The sequence below is a fragment of the Mytilus trossulus genome, chromosome 10, assembly GCF_036588685.1.
Source record: "Mytilus trossulus isolate FHL-02 chromosome 10, PNRI_Mtr1.1.1.hap1, whole genome shotgun sequence".
NCBI classification, from domain to species: Eukaryota; Metazoa; Mollusca; class Bivalvia; order Mytilida; family Mytilidae; genus Mytilus; species Mytilus trossulus.
The window spans coordinates 22168021-22177062 of record NC_086382.1 but is presented as its reverse complement, the minus strand read 5'-3'; the positions used below and the strand labels follow the sequence as shown (position 1 = coordinate 22177062).

General features: G+C 29.0%; 1 protein-coding gene across 1 annotated transcript in view; it reads left to right on the top strand.

Annotated features, from left to right (window-relative positions):
* Positions 1-9042, top strand: part of LOC134686080 (uncharacterized) — a 379196-nt gene that overhangs the window by 75676 nt on the left and 294478 nt on the right. The window lies entirely within an intron of this gene.

Sequence of the window (9042 nt, the reverse complement as noted above, 5' to 3'; positions counted from 1 at the left end):
ACTCCAACGAGAGGGATTTCATGGTGAATAACATACCAGGATGAGGCGCATGTTAGTATTTGCTAATTACAATTGTACTTGAAACTATGTTAATATAAGGGAGACAATAAAAATATGTTTTACTGTAACAATAGCTTAGAATTGTATGATAAATTTGGTCTTAAATCAATTTCTTTTATTCAAATTTAGACTCGAATGAGGCATATTTTAATTAGAATTCACAGTTATTGTAAATCAAATGTCGCTGATTTAAGATTTGATTCAAAACACGTCACATCAATTTCAAAAGCCAAAATATATTCCCCATTTTGAAGCTGATACTAATTTATTATTTCCTTTTGTTACAGATACCCAAATATGTTCCACTCCAACGAGGGATTTCATGGTGAAAAACTATCGGGAAGAGTCGCATGTTAGTATTTGCTAATTACAATTGTACTTGAAACTATGTTAATATAAGGGAGACAATAAAAATATGTTTTACTGTAACAATAGCTTAGAATTGTATGATAAATTTGGTCTTAAATCAATTTCTTTTATTCAAATTTAGACTCGAATGAGGCATATTTTAATTAGAATTCACAGTAATTGTAAATCAAATGTCGCTGATTTAAAATTTGATTCAAAACACATCACATCAATTTCAAAAGCCAAAATATATTCCCCATTTTGAAGCTGATACTAATTTATTATTTCCTTTTGTTACAGATACCCAAATATGTTCCACTCCAACGAGGGATTTCATGGTGAAAAACTACCGGGAAGAGTCGCATGTTAGTATTTGCTAATTACAATTGTACTTGAAACTATGTTAATATAAGGGAGACAATAAAAATATGTTTTACTGTAACAATAGCTTAGAATTGTATGATAAATTTGGTCTTAAATCAATTTCTTTTATTCAAATTTAGACTCGAATGAGGCATATTTTAATTAGAATTCACAGTAATTGTAAATCAAATGTCGCTGATTTAAGATTTGATTCAAAACACATCACATCAATTTCAAAAGCCAAAATATATTCCCCATTTTGAAGCTGATACTAATTTATTATTTCCTTTTGTTACAGATACCCAAATATGTTCCACTCCAACGAGGGATTTCATGGTGTAAAACTACCGGGAAGAGTCGCATGTTAGTATTTGCTAATTACAATTGTACTTGAAACTATGTTAATATAAGGGAGACAATAAAAATAGGTTTTACTGTAACAATAGCTTAGAATTGTATGACAAATTTGGTCTTAAATCAATTTCTTTTATTCAAATTTAGACTCGAATGAGGCATATTTTAATTAGAATTCACAGTAATTGTAAATCAAATGTCGTGATTTAAAATTTGATTCAAAACACATCACATCAATTTCAAAAGCCAAAATATATTCCCCATTTTGAAGCTGATACTAATTTATTATTTCCTTTTGTTACAGATACCCAAATATGTTCCACTCCAACGAGGGATTTCATGGTGAAAAACTACCGGGAAGAGTCGCATGTTAGTATTTGCTAATTACAATTGTACTTGAAACTATGTTAATATAAGGGAGACAATAAAAATATGTTTATCTGTAACAATAGCTTAGAATTGTATGAGAAATTTGGTCTTAAATCAATTTCTTTTATTCAAATTTAGACTCGAATGAGGCATATTTTAATTAGAATTCACAGTAATTGTAAATCAAATGTCACTGATTTAAGATTTGATTCAAAACACATCACATCAATTTCAAAAGCCAAAATATATTCCCCATTTTGAAGCTGATACTAATTTATTATTTCCTTTTGTTACAGATACCCAAATATGTTCCACTCCAACGAGGGATTTCATGGTGAAAAACTACCGGGAAGAGTCGCATGTTAGTATTTGCTAATTACAATTGTACTTGAAACTATGTTAATATAAGGGAGACAATAAAAATAGGTTTTACTGTAACAATAGCTTAGAATTGTAGGACAAATTTGGTCTTAAATCAATTTCTTAAATTCAAATTTAGACTCGAATGAGGCATATTTTAATTAGAATTCACAGTTATTGTAAATCAAATGTCGCTGATTTAAGATTTGATTCAAAACACGTCACATCAATTTCAAAAGCCAAAATATATTCCCCATTTTGAAGCTGATACTAATTTATTATTTCCTTTTGTTACAGATACCCAAATATGTTCCACTCCAACGAGGGATTTCATGGTGAAAAACTACCGGGAAGAGTCGCATGTTAGTATTTGCTAATTACAATTGTACTTCAAACTATGTTAATATAAGGGACACAATAAAAATATGTTTTACTGTAACAATAGCTTAGAATTGTATGACAAATTTGGTCTTAAATCAATTTCTTTTATTCAAATTTAGACTCGAATGAGGCATATTTTAATTAGAATTCACAGTAATTGTAAATCAAATGTCGCTGATTTAAAATTTGATTCAAAACACATCACATCAATTTCAAAAGCCAAAATATATTCCCCATTTTGAAGCTGATACTAATTTATTATTTCCTTTTGTTACAGATACCCAAATATGTTCCACTCCAACGAGGGATTTCATGGTGAAAAACTACCGGGAAGAGTCGCATGTTAGTATTTGCTAATTACAATTGTACTTGAAACTATGTTAATATAAGGGAGACAATAAAAATATGTTTTACTGTAACAATAGCTTAGAATTGTATGATAAATTTGGTCTTAAATCAATTTCTTTTATTCAAATTTAGACTCGAATGAGGCATATTTTAATTAGAATTCACAGTAATTGTAAATCAAATGTCGCTGATTTAAGATTTGATTCAAAACACATCACATCAATTTCAAAAGCCAAAATATATTCCCCATTTTGAAGCTGATACTAATTTATTATTTCCTTTTGTTACAGATACCCAAATATGTTCCACTCCAACGAGGGATTTCATGGTGAAAAACTACCGGGAAGAGTCGCATGTTAGTATTTGCTAATTACAATTGTACTTGAAACTATGTTAATATAAGGGAGACAATAAAAATATGTTTTACTGTAACAATAGCTTAGAATTGTATGATAAATTTGGTCTTAAATCAATTTCTTTTATTCAAATTTAGACTCGAATGAGGCATATTTTAATTAGAATTCACAGTAATTGTAAATCAAATGTCACTGATTTAAGATTTGATTCAAAACACATCACATCAATTTCAAAAGCCAAAATATATTCCCCATTTTGAAGCTGATACTAATTTATTATTTCCTTTTGTTACAGATACCCAAATATGTTCCACTCCAACGAGGGATTTCATGGTGAAAAACTACCGGGAAGAGTCGCATGTTAGTATTTGCTAATTACAATTGTACTTGAAACTATGTTAATATAAGGGAGACAATAAAAATATGTTTTACTGTAACAATAGCTTAGAATTGTATGATAAATTTGGTCTTAAATCAATTTCTTTTATTCAAATTTAGACTCGAATGAGGCATATTTTAATTAGAATTCACAGTAATTGTAAATCAAATGTCGCTGATTTAAAATTTGATTCAAAACACATCACATCAATTTCAAAAGCCAAAATATATTCCCCATTTGGAAGCTGATACTAATTTATTATTTCCTTTTGTTACAGATACCCAAATATGTTCCACTCCAACGAGGGATTTCATGGTGAAAAACTACCGGGAAGAGTCGCATGTTAGTATTTGCTCTTGTAATTGAAACTATGTTAATATAAGGGAGACAATAAAAATAAGTTTTACTGTAACAATAGCTTAGAATTGTATGACAAATTTGGTCTTAAATCAATTTCTTTTATTCAAATTTAGACTCGAATGAGGCATATTTTAATTAGAATTCACAGCAAGTATAAATCAAATGTCGCTGATTTAAAATTTGATTCAAAACACATCACATCAATTTCAAAAGCCAAAATATATTCCCCATTTTGAAGCTGATACTAATTTATTATTTCCTTTTGTTACAGATACCCAAATATGTTCCACTCCAACGAGGGATTTCATGGTGAAAAACTACCGGGAAGAGTCGCATGTTAGTATTTGCTAATTACAATTGTACTTGAAACTATGTTAATATAAGGGTGACAATAAAAATATGTTTTACTGTAACAATAACTTAGAATTGTATGACAAATTTGGTCTTAAATCAATTTCTTTTATTCAAATTTAGACTCGAATGAGGCATATTTTAATTAGAATTCACAGTAATTGTAAATCAAATGTCGCTGATTTAAAATTTGATTCAAAACACATCACATCAATTTCAAAAGCCAAAATATATTCCCCATTTTGAAGCTGATACTAATTTATTATTTCCTTTTGTTACAGATACCCAAATATGTTCCACTCCAACGAGGGATTTCATGGTGAAAAACTACCAGGAAGAGTCGCATGTTAGTATTTGCTAATTACAATTGTACTTGAAACTATGTTAATATAAGGGAGACAATAAAAATAGGTTTTACTGTAACAATAGCTTAGAATTGTAGGACAAATTTGGTCTTAAATCAATTTCTTTTATTCAAATTTAGACTCGAATGAGGCATATTTTAATTAGAATTCACAGTTATTGTAAATCAAATGTCGCTGATTTAAAATTTGATTCAAAACACATCACATCAATTTCAAAAGCCAAAATATATTCCCCATTTTGAAGCTGATACTAATTTATTATTTCCTTTTGTTACAGATACCCAAATATGTTCCACTCCAACGAGGGATTTCATGGTGAAAAACTACCGGGAAGAGTCGCATGTTAGTATTTGCTAATTACAATTGTACTTGAAACTATGTTAATATAAGGGAGACAATAAAAATATGTTTTACTGTAACAATAGCTTAGAATTGTATGTGAAATTTGGTCTTAAATCAATTTCTTTTATTCAAATTTAGACTCGAATGAGGCATATTTTAATTAGAATTCACAGTAATTGTAAATCAAATGTCACTGATTTAAGATTTGATTCAAAACACATCACATCAATTTCAAAAGCCAAAATATATTCCCCATTTTGAAGCTGATACTAATTTATTATTTCCTTTTGTTACAGATACCCAAATATGTTCCACTCCAACGAGGGATTTCATGGTGAAAAACTCCCGAGAAGAGTCGCATGTTAGTATTTGCTAATTACAATTGTACTTGAAACTATGTTAATATAAGGGAGACAATAAAAATATGTTTTACTGTAACAATAGCTTAGAATTGTATGACAAATTTGGTCTTAAATCAATTTCTTTTATTCAAATTTAGACTCGAATGAGGCATATTTTAATTAGAATTCACAGTAATTGTAAATCAAATGTCGCTGATTTAAAATTTGATTCAAAACACATCACATCAATTTCAAAAGCCAAAATATATTCCCCATTTTGAAGCTGATACTAATTTATTATTTCCTTTTGTTACAGATACCCAAATATGTTCCACTCCAACGAGGGATTTCATGGTGAAAAACTACCGGGAAGAGTCGCATGTTAGTATTTGCTAATTACAATTGTACTTGAAACTATGTTAATATAAGGGAGACAATAAAAATATGTTTTACTGTAACAATAGCTTAGAATTGTATGTGAAATTTGGTCTTAAATCAATTTCTTTTATTCAAATTTAGACTCGAATGAGGCATATTTTAATTAGAATTCACAGTAATTGTAAATCAAATGTCACTGATTTAAGATTTGATTCAAAACACATCACATCAATTTCAAAAGCCAAAATATATTCCCCATTTTGAAGCTGATACTAATTTATTATTTCCTTTTGTTACAGATACCCAAATATGTTCCACTCCAACGAGGGATTTCATGGTGAAAAACTACCGGGAAGAGTCGCATGTTAGTATTTGCTAATTACAATTGTACTTGAAACTATGTTAATATAAGGGAGACAATAAAAATAGGTTTTACTGTAACAATAGCTTAGAATTGTAGGACAAATTTGGTCTTAAATCAATTTCTTAAATTCAAATTTAGACTCGAATGAGGCATATTTTAATTAGAATTCACAGTTATTGTAAATCAAATGTCGCTGATTTAAGATTTGATTCAAAACACGTCACATCAATTTCAAAAGCCAAAATATATTCCCCATTTTGAAGCTGATACTAATTTATTATTTCCTTTTGTTACAGATACCCAAATATGTTCCACTCCAACGAGGGATTTCATGGTGAAAAACTACCGGGAAGAGTCGCATGTTAGTATTTGCTAATTACAATTGTACTTCAAACTATGTTAATATAAGGGACACAATAAAAATATGTTTTACTGTAACAATAGCTTAGAATTGTATGACAAATTTGGTCTTAAATCAATTTCTTTTATTCAAATTTAGACTCGAATGAGGCATATTTTAATTAGAATTCACAGTAATTGTAAATCAAATGTCGCTGATTTAAAATTTGATTCAAAACACATCACATCAATTTCAAAAGCCAAAATATATTCCCCATTTTGAAGCTGATACTAATTTATTATTTCCTTTTGTTACAGATACCCAAATATGTTCCACTCCAACGAGGGATTTCATGGTGAAAAACTACCGGGAAGAGTCGCATGTTAGTATTTGCTAATTACAATTGTACTTGAAACTATGTTAATATAAGGGAGACAATAAAAATATGTTTTACTGTAACAATAGCTTAGAATTGTATGATAAATTTGGTCTTAAATCAATTTCTTTCATTCAAATTTAGACTCGAATGAGGCATATTTTAATTAGAATTCACAGTAATTGTAAATCAAATGTCGCTGATTTAAGATTTGATTCAAAACACATCACATCAATTTCAAAAGCCAAAATATATTCCCCATTTTGAAGCTGATACTAATTTATTATTTCCTTTTGTTACAGATACCCAAATATGTTCCACTCCAACGAGGGATTTCATGGTGAAAAACTACCGGGAAGAGTCGCATGTTAGTATTTGCTAATTACAATTGTACTTGAAACTATGTTAATATAAGGGAGACAATAAAAATATGTTTTACTGTAACAATAGCTTAGAATTGTATGATAAATTTGGTCTTAAATCAATTTCTTTTATTCAAATTTAGACTCGAATGAGGCATATTTTAATTAGAATTCACAGTAATTGTAAATCAAATGTCACTGATTTAAGATTTGATTCAAAACACATCACATCAATTTCAAAAGCCAAAATATATTCCCCATTTTGAAGCTGATACTAATTTATTATTTCCTTTTGTTACAGATACCCAAATATGTTCCACTCCAACGAGGGATTTCATGGTGAAAAACTACCGGGAAGAGTCGCATGTTAGTATTTGCTAATTACAATTGTACTTGAAACTATGTTAATATAAGGGAGACAATAAAAATATGTTTTACTGTAACAATAGCTTAGAATTGTATGATAAATTTGGTCTTAAATCAATTTCTTTTATTCAAATTTAGACTCGAATGAGGCATATTTTAATTAGAATTCACAGTAATTGTAAATCAAATGTCGCTGATTTAAAATTTGATTCAAAACACATCACATCAATTTCAAAAGCCAAAATATATTCCCCATTTTGAAGCTGATACTAATTTATTATTTCCTTTTGTTACAGATACCCAAATATGTTCCACTCCAACGAGGGATTTCATGGTGAAAAACTACCGGGAAGAGTCGCATGTTAGTATTTGCTCTTGTAATTGAAACTATGTTAATATAAGGGAGACAATAAAAATAAGTTTTACTGTAACAATAGCTTAGAATTGTATGACAAATTTGGTCTTAAATCAATTTCTTTTATTCAAATTTAGACTCGAATGAGGCATATTTTAATTAGAATTCACAGCAAGTATAAATCAAATGTCGCTGATTTAAAATTTGATTCAAAACACATCACATCAATTTCAAAAGCCAAAATATATTCCCCATTTTGAAGCTGATACTAATTTATTATTTCCTTTTGTTACAGATACCCAAATATGTTCCACTCCAACGAGGGATTTCATGGTGAAAAACTACCGGGAAGAGTCGCATGTTAGTATTTGCTCTTGTAATTGAAACTATGTTAATATAAGGGAGACAATAAAAATAAGTTTTACTGTAACAATAGCTTAGAATTGTATGACAAATTTGGTCTTAAATCAATTTCTTTTATTCAAATTTAGACTCGAATGAGGCATATTTTAATTAGAATTCACAGCAAGTATAAATCAAATGTCGCTGATTTAAAATTTGATTCAAAACACATCACATCAATTTCAAAAGCCAAAATATATTCCCCATTTTGAAGCTGATACTAATTTATTATTTCCTTTTGTTACAGATACCCAAATATGTTCCACTCCAACGAGGGATTTCATGGTGAAAAACTACCGGGAAGAGTCGCATGTTAGTATTTGCTAATTACAATTGTACTTGAAACTATGTTAATATAAGGGTGACAATAAAAATATGTTTTACTGTAACAATAGCTTAGAATTGTATGACAAATTTGGTCTTAAATCAATTTCTTTTATTCAAATTTAGACTCGAATGAGGCATATTTTAATTAGAATTCACAGTAATTGTAAATCAAATGTCGCTGATTTAAAATTTGATTCAAAACACATCACATCAATTTCAAAAGCCAAAATATATTCCCCATTTTGAAGCTGATACTAATTTATTATTTCCTTTTGTTACAGATACCCAAATATGTTCCACTCCAACGAGGGATTTCATGGTGAAAAACTACCAGGAAGAGTCGCATGTTAGTATTTGCTAATTACAATTGTACTTGAAACTATGTTAATATAAGGGAGACAATAAAAATAGGTTTTACTGTAACAATAGCTTAGAATTGTAGGACAAATTTGGTCTTAAATCAATTTCTTTTATTCAAATTTAGACTCGAATGAGGCATATTTTAATTAGAATTCACAGTTATTGTAAATCAAATGTCGCTGATTTAAAATTTGATTCAAAACACATCACATCAATTTCAAAAGCCAAAATATATTCCCCATTTTGAAGCTGATACTAATTTATTATTTCCTTTTGTTACAGATACCCAAATATGTTCCACTCCAACGAGGGATTTCATGGTGAAAAACTACCGG